This window comes from Microcaecilia unicolor, chromosome 1 (assembly GCF_901765095.1).
Source record: "Microcaecilia unicolor chromosome 1, aMicUni1.1, whole genome shotgun sequence".
Taxonomy (NCBI): domain Eukaryota; kingdom Metazoa; phylum Chordata; class Amphibia; order Gymnophiona; family Siphonopidae; genus Microcaecilia; species Microcaecilia unicolor.
The window spans coordinates 440,268,836-440,282,695 of record NC_044031.1 but is presented as its reverse complement, the minus strand read 5'-3'; positions in this window follow the sequence as shown (position 1 = coordinate 440,282,695).

Sequence of the window (13,860 nt, the reverse complement as noted above, 5' to 3'; positions counted from 1 at the left end):
GGCCTTATTCGTCAAAAAACAGGGTCCAGGAAAAGTGCCCTAAATTCTAGCTACAAACGCATCCATTATCGGCGAAGGGCGCCCATCTCTGTTCGGGTGATAACCACGCCCCAGTTCCGCCTTCACCACGCCTCCGACACTCCCCCGTCAACTTTGTCCGCATCCGCGACGGAGTGCAGTTGAAAGCGTCCAAAGTTCGGCTTTCGATTATGCCGCTTTATTTGTTTTTGTGAGAAGAACGCCCATCTCCCGATTTAGGTCGGAACTTGGGCGTTATTCTCGTTCGATTATAAGCAGGTATGTATGTTATATACCATGCTAAATTTAGGCGCCACTTAAAGAATACATTTAGTAAACACTGATTTCCATGCTGATTTTGTTGGCGCCATATATAGAATCTCCCCCTATGTGGCTAACTACCAATAGTTTGGCCCGGGCAATTACACCAGCATTTGATATGGTGTAGGTGTTTGTGCTTACAGTTAAGAGTGAAGCTGCAGGCTTGCGCTAGTATTCTATAATGGTAGTTCTGCATGGAACTGATGTTAACGGAATTTGAGCTCCAGGTGCCTACGTTTTGGGCCTGCCATGAGTGGGAAAGCGCGGGGTACAAATGTAACAAATAATAAAAAATAAAAAAAATCTGCCCTTCAGTGTTTTAAAAAGCTAAGCTTTTCTGAATGTATATATTTTCAGATTTTTGTATTTGGATTGATTCATAGACTCTAAACTGCTTTCTTACCTGTGTGTCCCTCTCTCTTAATATCTTCCTTGATAATCGGATGACATTACCTCCATCTATCCTATACTGGAGAAAAACAGAAAAAAAAACCCTCCCTCTTTTCCTCTCACTTGCAGAGCTGCTGGCTCCTATAAGTTGCTATATTTCTATCATTCTCCTGACTTTATAGGCCCTCCCTGCCCACTGCTCTTCTATTCACCCCTAGGCTAGCTCTCCCTATATAGGAAAACCAAGAGACAATTATCTTTAATAAACCCTATATTGGACAATTCTGCTAATTGATATTCCTTAACATTGTACATCTTCTTACACTTGTTAATCATATCAACATGACTTTCATTCAATGCAATATATGTTGTGCCCTAGTCTTAAGGCAAACCATCTGGAACCTTAGAGCTTGCCCCATCTGCCTCCAAATATCAGCTATGAAAGATGAAATTAACAAACTCAAGATGGAATTGGATGCAATCAAGGAAGCATCCAGGACTACCCAATTTCCAGCCAATTTACCATCAGCACTGCCACAAAAAATAAAGCAATAGAGGAATAGATAGTTCATAGTAGGCTCAGGTAGATTACAACCTGTGTCACGTGGGCATTCTCCGTTCCATCCTTTGCCTCTATATAATTTCGTTGCTGTTCTGGAGTATTGTGATGCTAGCAAAGAAGTACTGAGGTGGAGCCAGAGGTAAGGAAAGAAACTCAAGCCAAAGGACATCCCTAAAACAATAAAAGGTTGGCTTAAAACAGAAAATTCTTACTGCTTGGAGACTTCATTATAAGAGGCTTTAATTTAGGAAAACAGTTAAAGGGTCTCAACCTAGTGAAATGTCTTCCAGGATCCTATGCTACCAGAAGTACAATCCAAATACTTAATGTGATCCGAGGAGAGATTAAGGATTCTAATATTGATATTGTAATTCACCTGGGGACAAATAACCTGGCCACCAATAGCAAGTTTGGAGCACAGAGAGCATTCCAAAAGTTTGAGGAGGGACTGAAATCTTTGGTTCAGACTGCAGCTTTTTCTGAAGTTATTCCTACATATTGGAAGTGAGAGGAAAAACTACAGAAAACAGAAGAGTTCAATTAATGGCTTGAAGACTGGTGTAAAGAAGAAGTTTTAGATACTTAGGAGGACAGGGCAGCACGTGGAAAAATAACAGGTTGTACTGTAATGATAGGCTATACCTCTCTGTGACAGGAAAAAGGATCCTTGGGGAGAAATTCAGAAAATATATTTCTAGACATTTAGAGGCTGATATTAAAAGTGATTTAATAGTTTCCCGCTGTCTAACCGGGGATATTCAGTGGCACTTAACTGGACAGTGCCACGGAATATCCCCTGAGACTATCCAAACAAAAAGTGAGCAGTTGAAGGGCAGCGCTGGGGGTGGCACTAGAGAGGAGTCCCAGGTTATGTGCGTGCCGAAAATATTCAGTACCAGCACCCACATAGCTACATGGTTTCATTAAGGACAGCTCTTAGGATGTCCTAAATAACAGTGCTTAGCATAACTTTTTTTCTGAAAAATAAGCCCCGAGCACTGTCTGACTCCCCCCCCCCCCCCGTCATGACAGTGTCCCCTCTTTCCTTCCTTTCTTCCCCCAACCCACATTAAGACCCTTCCTGCAAGACCCTATACCCCCGTTTCCCCTCAACTGTGAAGGTGAGCCCCTGGGCTTACCTACATCGTTGGTGGTCCAGCATGGTCATTGGGGAAAGGAGCGCACCCCCCTCACTCTTGCCTCTTGTGTAGGCTCTGCAAAATGGTTGCTACAACCTCTCATGCAGCTCACAGTACTACACAAAGAAATTAAAATTGATGCTACAGACTGTGGCAAAGTAAGACAGAGAGAGATGTTTAAAACTTTGTCAGAGGTTTTTATTCAGGTGTCATTTGTTGGTGGTGTAGAAAATTACAGGGAAGTTGTGGTAGAATGCTTCACGAGGCCTAGTGCTGACAGAAATCTCTGGAGAGTCCCAGGAGAGTTCCAAACAACTCAGGTTTGCATTTGGGTGGGAAACATTAAGGAAAATGAATGTATGTTGGGAAGTGTGAGTGAAAATTGGTTTAAATACCTTCTACATTGTCACTCTGTATCTACTACTACTACTACTTAACATTTCTAGAGCGCTACTAGGGTTACGCAGCGCTGTACAAGTTAACAAAGAAGGACGGTCTCTGCTCAAAGGAGCTTACAATCTAAAGAACAAAATTACTATGTAAGCCACATTGAGCCTGCAAATAGGTAGGAAAATGTGGAATACAAATGCAATAAATAAATAAATAAATAAATTTGATAGGTTTGTTTATAAGATTTCAGAGCAGTATGACTGTGATAGTTAAGTTGAGAAGCCTGTAGTTTATTTTGGCTTCAGGGATCCGTGTGAGTGTGTGTTGTGTGATTAGCATCTAAAAGTATTTGCTTGCACTTTTGAACTTTATCCTAAAAGGGTAAATAAGAGGAAGCTAATTTTGTTAATGAAGAGAATTTAAATACCAGCTCAGAAGCTGTTAAAAACAGCATTGAACAATTTGAGGTTGCTATTATACCAAGTGTCAGTGAGAGGAATTTAAACATTAGTCTCTTGCCTCATGACAAATTGATGGAACTGTGACAACTAGTGAATTTTAGAGTTGTGATTACAGGGAATTTGGTTTAAGTTTCCCTTGAAACTGTAATATTGAATATTAAATGCCCTGAAACCTTGAGGACCATTGTCCATTTAAGTATACATATATGGACTGTTCACTTAGGTATTTGTCCTTAAGTTTGCTATATAAATAATGAGAGCTTGTGAGGTGAAAGAAAGTAATTTGTTGGAGGGTTATAGAAGGGACTTTGCTTATCTCTTCCTTTGACTAGATAGGGAAGGCTAGTGAAGAAACCTTCTACTTAAGGCTTATCTGAGATAGTTTAGAGTTTTTCTTATTGAGTTGGTAAAGACAAGGAGTAGCATTCCAAGAAGAAGAAAGACCCGAAGAGAGCTCCAATGTAAAAGAAAGGTAAAGACAGAAGACATTAAAGATAGAGGAAGAGTGGTGAGACAGAACTTTGCTGACACTGACAGTAAAAAGATTTACCTGTATCCTGGGAGTCCACTGTGCTGTTGATCTGTGGGGAGAAAAGTACACAAAGAATCAATTTCTTACTAAAGAGATTGGTTATAGGATTTATTTATAGGGAAAAATTATAAAGTTTGGATGAGGTTGATCTTTCATGTGTGTTGTTAGCACCTGAATTACAGAGGAATCTCTGGATTGAACTGGGATACCCAGGAGATATTCTAGAAAGTACTAGCGAAACGTTGGCCACCGTTGGTCTAGGAAACAGATGGAGTGGAGGAGTAGCCTAGTGGTTAGTGCAGTGGACTTTGATCCTGGGGAATTGGGTTAAATTCCACTGCAGCTCCTTGTGCCTGTGGGCAAGTCACTTAACCCTCCATTGCCCCAGGTACAAAATAAGTACCTATATATATGTAAGCCACTTTGAATGTAGTTGCAAAATACCACAGAAAGGCAGTATATCAATTCCCATTTCCCCTTAGAGCAGCAATAAGAGACTGCATGAAGGGTACTTTCATCAAAGTTAAGTAATTTTTCTCAAACTTTGGACTAGAAGTGCTGAGTCCATATAAGTGGACTGGTTGCTAAATGCTTTCTCCTCCCATAGACCTTATACATTGGATTGTTGCACATTCTTACCATTTTTAGTGGAAGTTTTGAGTAGAATGTGTTCATGATATCCAGGAAATATACATTATACTCTTTTGCTCAGAGTGGTCCATTTTGTGAAAAACCTTATGTGACAGTCTGGTGAGTGAAGAGAGATGAGTAGGTATGCAATGAGATTTATAATCACATGAAATCAAATCCAATTATGATACATTCAGCAACAATGATCTAACGGTGAAAGATATTCACCAATGGCAAGTCAGGAGATCAATAAGGAAACGTGAGATTATCACCAATGACAATGTTGCATGAACCAAACACTGTTTGCAAGTTAGATCCTGCCAGGAGGGTGTCTGGCTTGAAAATCCAATGAAATGTGGTATGTGCATGGTTTGTTACAGGGTTCCAACTAAATGACCTAGGCTTTGCAGAAACTGAATAACTTTTTTTGCATAATGTATTGAGTATCCTTGCATTTTTGTGATGTGTACTATTAATTTGGTATTGATTGCATGAACAATGCAGACATAGCAGGAACCAGCAGTGAGGCAACTAGTTACATTATGTTGAATTAATTTGAACCATCATTGTTTTCCAAGGTAGATGGTTAGAAATTCTCTTAAAAAGGTTCACTTGAAAGTGAAAATATATTCTATGTTGCTGTTAATTTGGTGTAGTGTTATCTGAAACACTATGATCTACATGAGGGATTCATTTAGAATACTTGAGTGGATTAATATATACAGCCATATAAAAGAGAGACATGGAGGAGTGGCCTAGTGGTTAGGGTGGTGGACTTTGGTCCTGAGAAACTGAGTTTGATTCCCACTGCAGCTCCTTGTGACTCTGGGCAAGTCACTTAACCCTCCGTTGCCCCATGTAAGCCACATTGAGCCTGCCATGAGTGGGAAAGCGTGGGGTACAAATGTAGGAAAAGAAAAAAATGCTAAATATTTTTTTAAAAACCTAATATAAAAATTATTAAAAGGTATAAAATGTAAACATTTTCCACAGTATATGGATAGTACAACTTCTGATCAACCTCACAAGCAATGTTAATTTGCTCCTGGGTATCCTCTTAAAGGAGATTGCAGTCAGAATAAAAACATGAACCTGTCTCCATACACCACCCCCAACTAAAGCCATCCCAAAACAGCCTGCCCACCCCATTCTTTATAGACCATCCACCCGTCAAAAATTCTTTCAAGACTCCCCCCCAGTCCAAGCCCTCTGCAATCCAGTAGATCCTTCCAGATTCTAGACCGGTGATGGCGAACCTATGGCACGCGTGCCAGAGAGGGCATGCAGAGCCCTCTCCCTTGGCACGCGCGCCGTCGCTGGTCTGCCCACGCTCCCTCCCTCTGAACACCAGTTTGCCGCCTCCCGCCGTCCCTCCAACCCAACAAGCATCAGGCCGCCTGCCCGTCCTCCCTCCCTCCCAGCACCGGGAACCCCCCTCCTCCTGTGAAATGTAAAAAGCGTACCGTCCTCCTCGGGATTAAGGCAGCATGCAGCGGCAGCGAAGCGCATGTTCTTCGATCAGCGCACCTTCGGCCTTCCTTTCTGTCTCTCAAGCTCTGGTCCCGTCCCTCATAGGTGGGACCAGAGCTTGAGAGACAGAAAGGCCGAAGGTGCGCCAAGCAAAGAACACGTGCTTCGCTGCCACTGCACGCTGCCTTAATCTGAGGAGGACGGTACGCTTTTTAAATTTCACAGGAGGAGGGGGGTTCCTGGTGCTGGGAGGGAGGGAGGATGGGCGGGCGGCCTGATGTTTGTTGGGTTGGAGGGAGGGAGGGCGGGAGGCAGGCCTAGTGCTGGGTGGGTGGGTGGGTGGGTGGGAGGGAGGCTTGGTGCTGTGTGCTGCTGGGTGGGAGGGAGGCCTGATGTTGGGTGCTGGGTGGGAGGGCAGCAGGCTTGGTGCTGGGTGGGTGGGAGGCTGGGTGCTGCTGGGTGCTGGGAGGGAGGCCGGCCTGGTGCTGGGAGGGAGGGTGGCAGGCCTGGTGCTGGGTGTGCTGGGTGGGAGGGAGGCCTTCTACTGGGCACTGGGTGGGAGGGCAGCAGGACTGGTGCTGAGAGGGAGGGCAGCAGGCGTGGTGCTGGGTGGGAGGGAGGCCGGCTACTGAGTGCTGGGTGGGTGGGAGGCCTGATGTTGGGTGCTGGGTGGGAGGGTGGCAGGCCTGGTGCTGGGTGGTGCTGGGTGGGAGGGAGGCCTGATGTTGGGTGCTGGGTGGGAGGGAGGCAGGCCTGGTGCTGGGTGGGAGGGAGGCAGGCAGGCCTGATACTGGGTGCTGCTGGGTGCTGGGAGGGAGGGCAGGGGGAGAGGAGAGTGGCTGGACATGGGTGGCTGGAGGGGAGAGGAGAGTTGCTGGACATGGATGGAGGGCAAGAAATGAAGAAGAAAGTAAAGAAATAAATGGAAAGGAAGCCCTGGAAACGGAGTTAAGAGAACATAAAAAGTGGGAGAGTGACCAAGGATACCAGAAACTGGAGGATGTTCTTTAATCAAAATTTTATTAGAAACGCTCGGTGCAGGGTGAAAGACGAGGGTCGTCTGCTCGTCGATCATGGAGCTGATTCCAAGATGGCGCTGTGAATAGACGCACCTGTGTTTGCTCCTGGAGGCTGCTGTGTTTGTGAGTTTCTCTCGGTGCCTCTGTAGCCTCGCTAACCATGGGGAAGCGGAGGGGGAAGGTAAAGGAATTTCCCTCGGTTCCTGTGACCTCCTTGACGATGAAACAAACAACCCTGCAATTTCCCAGGCAGCAACCGGGTCCTCAGGGAACTTCGACCCCCACTGCAGCTCTCGGCCCTTCAGAGTCGATTGAGAGTGGAAACGGGGCTTCTTTGAGCCCTGTGGAGCGAATTGCACCTCCCCAGCCTGGAAGAGTGTTGCTGGCTGTTCAAACAGAGACAGACGCCGAAGTGGCTCAGCTGGTCCTGTCTGAGGGTGTGACTGCAGCAACGGAGATATATTCTCAACTTCGGGAAACATTACTACAACAGGCTTCAAAGGTATTGCCTCAAGCTATTGTTTCCAAGTTAGCTCGGGCTGATAGTCTACCTCAATCTCCTCCTGTGGCTAGTGGAGTGATTAGACCAGCAATTGTGACGCTGGAGTCACTATGGGATATGGTTTACAATATCCAAACCTCTATGCAAACTACTTTAAAGCAGAATTTTTCTGATATTGAAGTTCTTTCTGAGGCTGCCCTGCTTCAAGCACAAGTGACTGCACAGCAAACCCAGAAATTGGAACGTGTGGATATCAAAATTCAAGAAATGGGATCTATAGAAACAGCTTTGGTTAAAGACAATAATTTCCTACATAAACGACTTGAATACCTTGAAAATCAGACTAAAAGGCTTAACCTTAGGTTTCTTAATTTTCCCAAATCACCGTTAATTTCTCCTTTGGAGATGTTAAAAAATATTTGGTGGACATCCTGGGAATGGATAAGGACTCACTCCCTCCCATTACACTGGCTTATTACATCGGGAGTACTGGAGTGGTGGTGGGAAATCCCCCCGTAATAGGGGAGGGAATGAATCTTACCTGATTCCTAGAAAGCTCATTAGAAATAGTTACTCAGAGGTTAACTCTGCTTGCCACTTTCGCGTTGGAGCCTGATAGGAATGCCGTACTACGGCTTTCGTTGAGACACTTAGAAAATCTGTTTTTGGGCTCAAAGGTCTGTATCTTTCCAGATCTCTCACGGCCTACACAGATGAGACAAAGGGCCTTTTTGGAACTTCGCCCCAGGGTGGTGGCATTGGGAGCAAATTTTGTTTTGCGATTTCCTTGTTTTTGTAATGTGGTGCTTGAGGGTAAACATTTTCAGTTTGTAGATCCAAAACAGTTGAAAGAGTTTATTGATGTAAGAGTTGATGTGAATATAGTAAACCTTCCCTAATTTAGCAGGCTGGGGTCTGAACCAGAGGAAGCATCTATTGATTATTAATATTTGTATCTTTTTTCTTTTTTAATTTCCTTAATCTTGGAATCAAATTTCTTTAACTTGTGGACAAATGGGCTGTAAAGATATATACTTATCATTTTTGTTTCCTAATGTTAAATAATGCCAATTGCATATTCACTTTATGTGGTGATATATTGGAAAATTTAAATAATAATAAAAAAAAATTATTAGAAGTTTGAAGACTCGACACAACGTCGTGTTTTGGCCATCAGGCCTGCGTCAGGATTCTGCTGTGCAGGGTGTTATAGAGCAATGATGATAGAAGATACTTTGAAGATGTCACAACAGTCTCTTGCACAAAAAGTGATTGACTGATGATGAGGATGATTCTTCAACAATGGCGTGATAGTCTTGAAAAAGACTGTTCTGAAAATGATTGCGTGGTCTCGTCAAACCGCTGCACGCGCTGCTAGAGAACAGATGGCATCAGAATCAGAGACTGGACCAATATGGATAGAAAAACAAAATCACCAGACAACAAAGGTAGAAAAAAATCATTTTATTTTAATTTTAATGTTTGGAATATGTCCAATTTGAGAATTTACATCTGCTGTCTTATTTTGCACTGGGCATACTGGAGCTGTAACAGCTTACAGAAATGATTTATAATGAAAAAAATCATGTTATTTTTTCCTCCTATACTAGTATAATATTTTCAATGATGTCTGTTTATATGCGCCATGGCTGGTGTAGGGGGTGTGGCTATCATAGGGGTGGGGTCATATGTGGTAACCCCGGCCATAATGAGTACCGGCATTTTGCAATAAATAATTCGATTTTGGGTTGCTGTTTGGGCACTCGGTCTCTGAAAGGTTTGCCTTCACTGTTCTAGACAATGCCCACACACCCCAAGATCCCTGACATCCTCAATATAACCCCAATGCTTTTATTGCCAATCACTGGTGTCTAGTCGAATGAAGAAGTGATCCCAAATTGCTGCTAACCCATCTGACTTGTTTTAAAATGGTGCTTCTTGACCCACTAGGGGTTAAGCTGTCATCATGCAAAACCTTATTCTTTGTTTGGATGTATTACAATAATCATGTGCTTCCTTTTCTCTAAATGTTTTTTTTTTTCAAAATCATTTCATGGAGGGAGTATATCAGAAGAGGCAATGAGCCTGGAGGCACCCACTGTGATTAACTTTTTGCTATCAACATGTTTGGGTATTTGGAAGTTATAAACAATATTAAGGAAAATCTCCTTCTAATTCTCTTAATACAATCATAAACACAAAAAGTGGAGAAGATTTATAAAAATGATCATCAACTCAATCCTCTACATGTAATTAATATGAGGAAAGGTGAGGTGTCGCCTCAAGAAGCCCCCGGCTCTAATTTACTCGGAGCTCACGGGGGCTGGGTTGCTTCATCATTGGCAACACCACCACCTATAAAACAGCCTTTGTCAAGCGTGTGTTTTATATTATTATTCTTTTTTTCTTTTATTTTTCTTTTATTTTATTTTACTATCTTTATCTTGTACGATTTTTTAGCTCATAATATATACTCATAGAGTTAGCATGTAACAGCTACTTAGCTTGTTGAGGTCCTGTCCTTCTTGCAATTAGTTGTATATTATAATCCATGGTATATGTATATCCAGGATCAGATAAGTTTAGTTATCGATTAAATGTGTCTGGATAAATTTGAAATAGAGATAGAGAGGAAGATACAAGCTGATTGGTCAGTCTGATCATCAGCGTCTGACGTCATTAAAACTATAAAAGAGTGCAGCCATTTTCATTAAGTGTTGGTCCGTCAGACGATAAAACCCTTGAACTGAAGGTGGTTGAATAATAGCAAAAAATGTGTGAGTAATTATATATTACTAAATGATATGATTACTTGGGTACTAAACACTTTTTCTTTTTTAGTTGTACGCAGACCTAAGTGACCCTGACGCAGGCAACGAAACGCTGGCCACTGTCGGTCTGGGTCGCGTTATAATATACAACTAATTGCAAGAAGGACAGGACCTCAACAAGCTAAGTAGCTGTTACATGCTAACTCTATGAGTATATATTATGAGCTAAAAAATCGTACAAGATAAAGATAGTAAAATAAAATAAAAGAAAAATAAAAGAAAAAAAGAATAATAATATAAAACACACGCTTGACAAAGGCTGTTTTATAGGTGGTGGTGTTGCCAATGATGAAGCAACCCAGCCCCCGTGAGCTCCGAGTAAATTAGAGCCGGGGGCTTCTTGAGGCGACACCTCACCTTTCCTCATATTAATTACATGTAGAGGGTATTTGGAAGGCCATTTTAAGAAACGTGCATGATCTATAATCTTTGTCAGCTCTACAGTATCAACTGTCATTTGAAAGACATTATGGACTCCTTTTACAATGATGCACTACTGATTAGTGGTGTGCTGAGGGATCCTTTTACTAAGCTGGGGGGAAAGGATCTTGCGTAATGGCAGGAGCCATTTTTTCCAAGCACCAGGGCCCTTTTTACCACAACAAGTAAAATACCCCCCCCCCCCAAAAAAAAAAAAAAAAAATGGCCATGCTGTAAGATAACCCTTACCGTATGACCATGCGACTGGGAGCAGAGCACTTACCACCACCACTCATTGAGGTGGTGATACGAGCTCTCGCGGTAACCCGGCAGTAAATAGGCAGCATTCAGTGATACCTGATTACTGCCGGATTAGCGCCGTGCTACAGAAAAATATTTCCGGAGCACCAGAAATGGTGCACGCTTCAGTCAGAACTACTGCCTGCGACTGCATTGGGCTTACCACCGCTTTGTAAAAGACCCCCTCAATGCGAAGAATTGGGAAGGTCAGCCAGCTCATGCCTCACCCTCTTCCTCTCTGTCCATGACTGTGCCAATTTTTCTCTTACAAAAAAAAGAACACTCTCATTGATATGTAATTCCCTTTTTTTGTGGGATGGGTGAGAAAAGTGGAACAGATGAAGCATCCATCCCTATCTTCAAAAGAGGATTGATCATATTCTGCATATTCTTAGTTGGATATGTGTGAAGATGAGTGTAAAATTCTCTGCGAGTTGGCATTTGATTTCTGCAATATATTTCTTCCTATCCAATATTACCACTGCTCCTCCTTTGTCAGCTGGTTTGATTATAATTTTAATAATTTTAATAATTTATTTTATTTGTTGTATTTGTATCCCACATTTTCCCACCTATTTGCAGGCTCAATGTGGCTTACAATATTCCGTTATGGCATTCGCCATTCCAGAGTAAAATAAACAATTGGTATTACATGAAATACATGGATGACAATATCGAATTAGCTTACAAAGTTCCGTTATGGCATTCACCATTCTGGAATAAGTGATACATTAGAGTTGCATGGAGTACATGTAGTGGTGTGCTGGAGCAGGCTCTCACAGGCTCGCAAGAGCCGGTTGTTAAGTTTTTAAGAATTTTGGGAGCTGGTTGTTAAAGTAGGGCCCTCCATGGCTTCTTTAACAACTGGCTCCCAAAATGTGGGCTTGGGGCCCCTGCTGAATTATCTTTTACTTTGCTGGTGGAGATGCTGAGCCCTGCAAGCCAAGTAAATAGACTACTGATGCTCCATGCGCCTTGTTTCCAGCTCTGGGCAGCAGGCTGGGACTTCTCGAGCATGTGAGAGAAGTTCCAGCATGCTGCTCAGAGCAAGACGTTGGGAGTGGTGGCAGTCCATTTATTGGCTGCCAGCAAAGGTATGCCTAGCATGCCCGCAGAAGGGAGGGAGGAGAGAGAGGCAAGTGTTCGCCACCCCTGGCCCTTCCAACTACAGAGCCGGCTACGTCCGGAGAAAGAGCCTGTTGTTAAAAATTTACCAGCACACCCCTGAGTACATGGATAACAATATAGAATTAAGCATACAGGTATAGCGAGATATGAAAGATCCTGCAAAGCCTTACCCTCCTTGGATAAATTATAATAAATGTATGCTTTTTTTCCATAAATCAACAATATCTTTCAGGACCATGTCAGGGAAGGTGTACATTAGGGGCTCTCTATATTATTCCTATCATAGTTTATGTCAGTTTGCCCCTCTTTTTTATGCTCATTTTTTTTCTTCATATATTTTTTGGCTTTAAGAGAGTTTGCACAGTATTTTCATGGTATTTGTGGGCTGTAATAACAGAAGTATCCGTTTGACATTTTGATCAATTGTTATTATCTGCAAAAGGTCCGTTTGAGTGTCTGGCAGTTTCATACATATGTAAATTAATTTGGTCCAATTTGTGGTGTAGAACCACCTTGTGGTCTTATCATTTGAGTCTTCTTTTGTTGTTGTTGTTGTTTAAAGATATTGTTAATTTGGGAACAATGAGGCCCTTTTATGAGAGTGTGTTGAGCCCTTAATGCATGGTTAGTGCATTGAGGGGTCCTTTTACTAAGCCGTGGTAAAAAAGTGGCTTCCGGTAGTGTAGGCACGGGTTTTGGGCGCATGCAGAAATATTTTTCAGCGCAAGTACCAAAAATGCCTTTTAAAAATTTTTTCTGAAAATGGACGTGTGGCAAAATCAAAATTGCCGCGTGTCCATTTTGGGTGTCTGAACTTACCACCAGCCATAGACCTAGTGATAAAAAATCTGCATGGTAACGACCTACTCGCATCAGATGCCACTTGGCGCGCATCCGTTACACGTGTCCGAAAATAACAAATATTTTTAAGATGCGCGTAGCTGACGCGCACCAAAAATTAAATTACCGCAAGAGGTACGCAGTAGTCGGGCGGTAAGTTCATTTTGGAGCGTGTTGGGCATGCATAGGCAGCTTAGTAAAAGGGGTCGTAAGGTGTTTTGTGGTCATTTTCCTGTTTCCGCATGTTAAAACCATGCAATGCTGAATTTTTCAATAATTTTCCAGTGGAGGGCTTGGCATCATTGGGGAATGAGCATGGAAGTGTTAACTAGGTAGCTCATTATATCAACACAGGAGCACTTAACGCCTCCAATTAATACACAACATTCAATGCCTCTCCCCTCACATGTACCACCTAACATTTGGGCTTAGCGAGTGGTAAAATCCTGTGTTACAATGTGCTAAGCCAAGCTTCTAGCACATGTTAGTAAAAGGGCTTGTGAGGGAGAGAGTGGTTCAGAGGCAGGTTTCCATAGAAACACTCTCTCACTAGTACTGATAGAGGGGCATTATCGAATGAAAACTTCTATCTCCATGGGCGTTTATCTCTGAGAACGGGTCCGTGAAGGGGCGGACCGAACCATATTTTCGAAAAAAATAGATGTCCATATTTTATTCGACAATTTGTGAGCTGGGCGTTTTTGTTTTTCAGCGATAATGGAAAATGAAAGCGCCCAGCTCAAAAACGAATAAATCCAAGGAATTTGTTTGTGGGAGGGGCCAGGATTCGTAGTGCACTGGTCCCCCTCACATGCCAGGACACCAACCGGGCACCCTAGGGGGCACTTTTACAAAAACAAAAAAAAAGGTAAAAGAGCTCCCAGGTGCATAGCACCCTTCCCTTGTG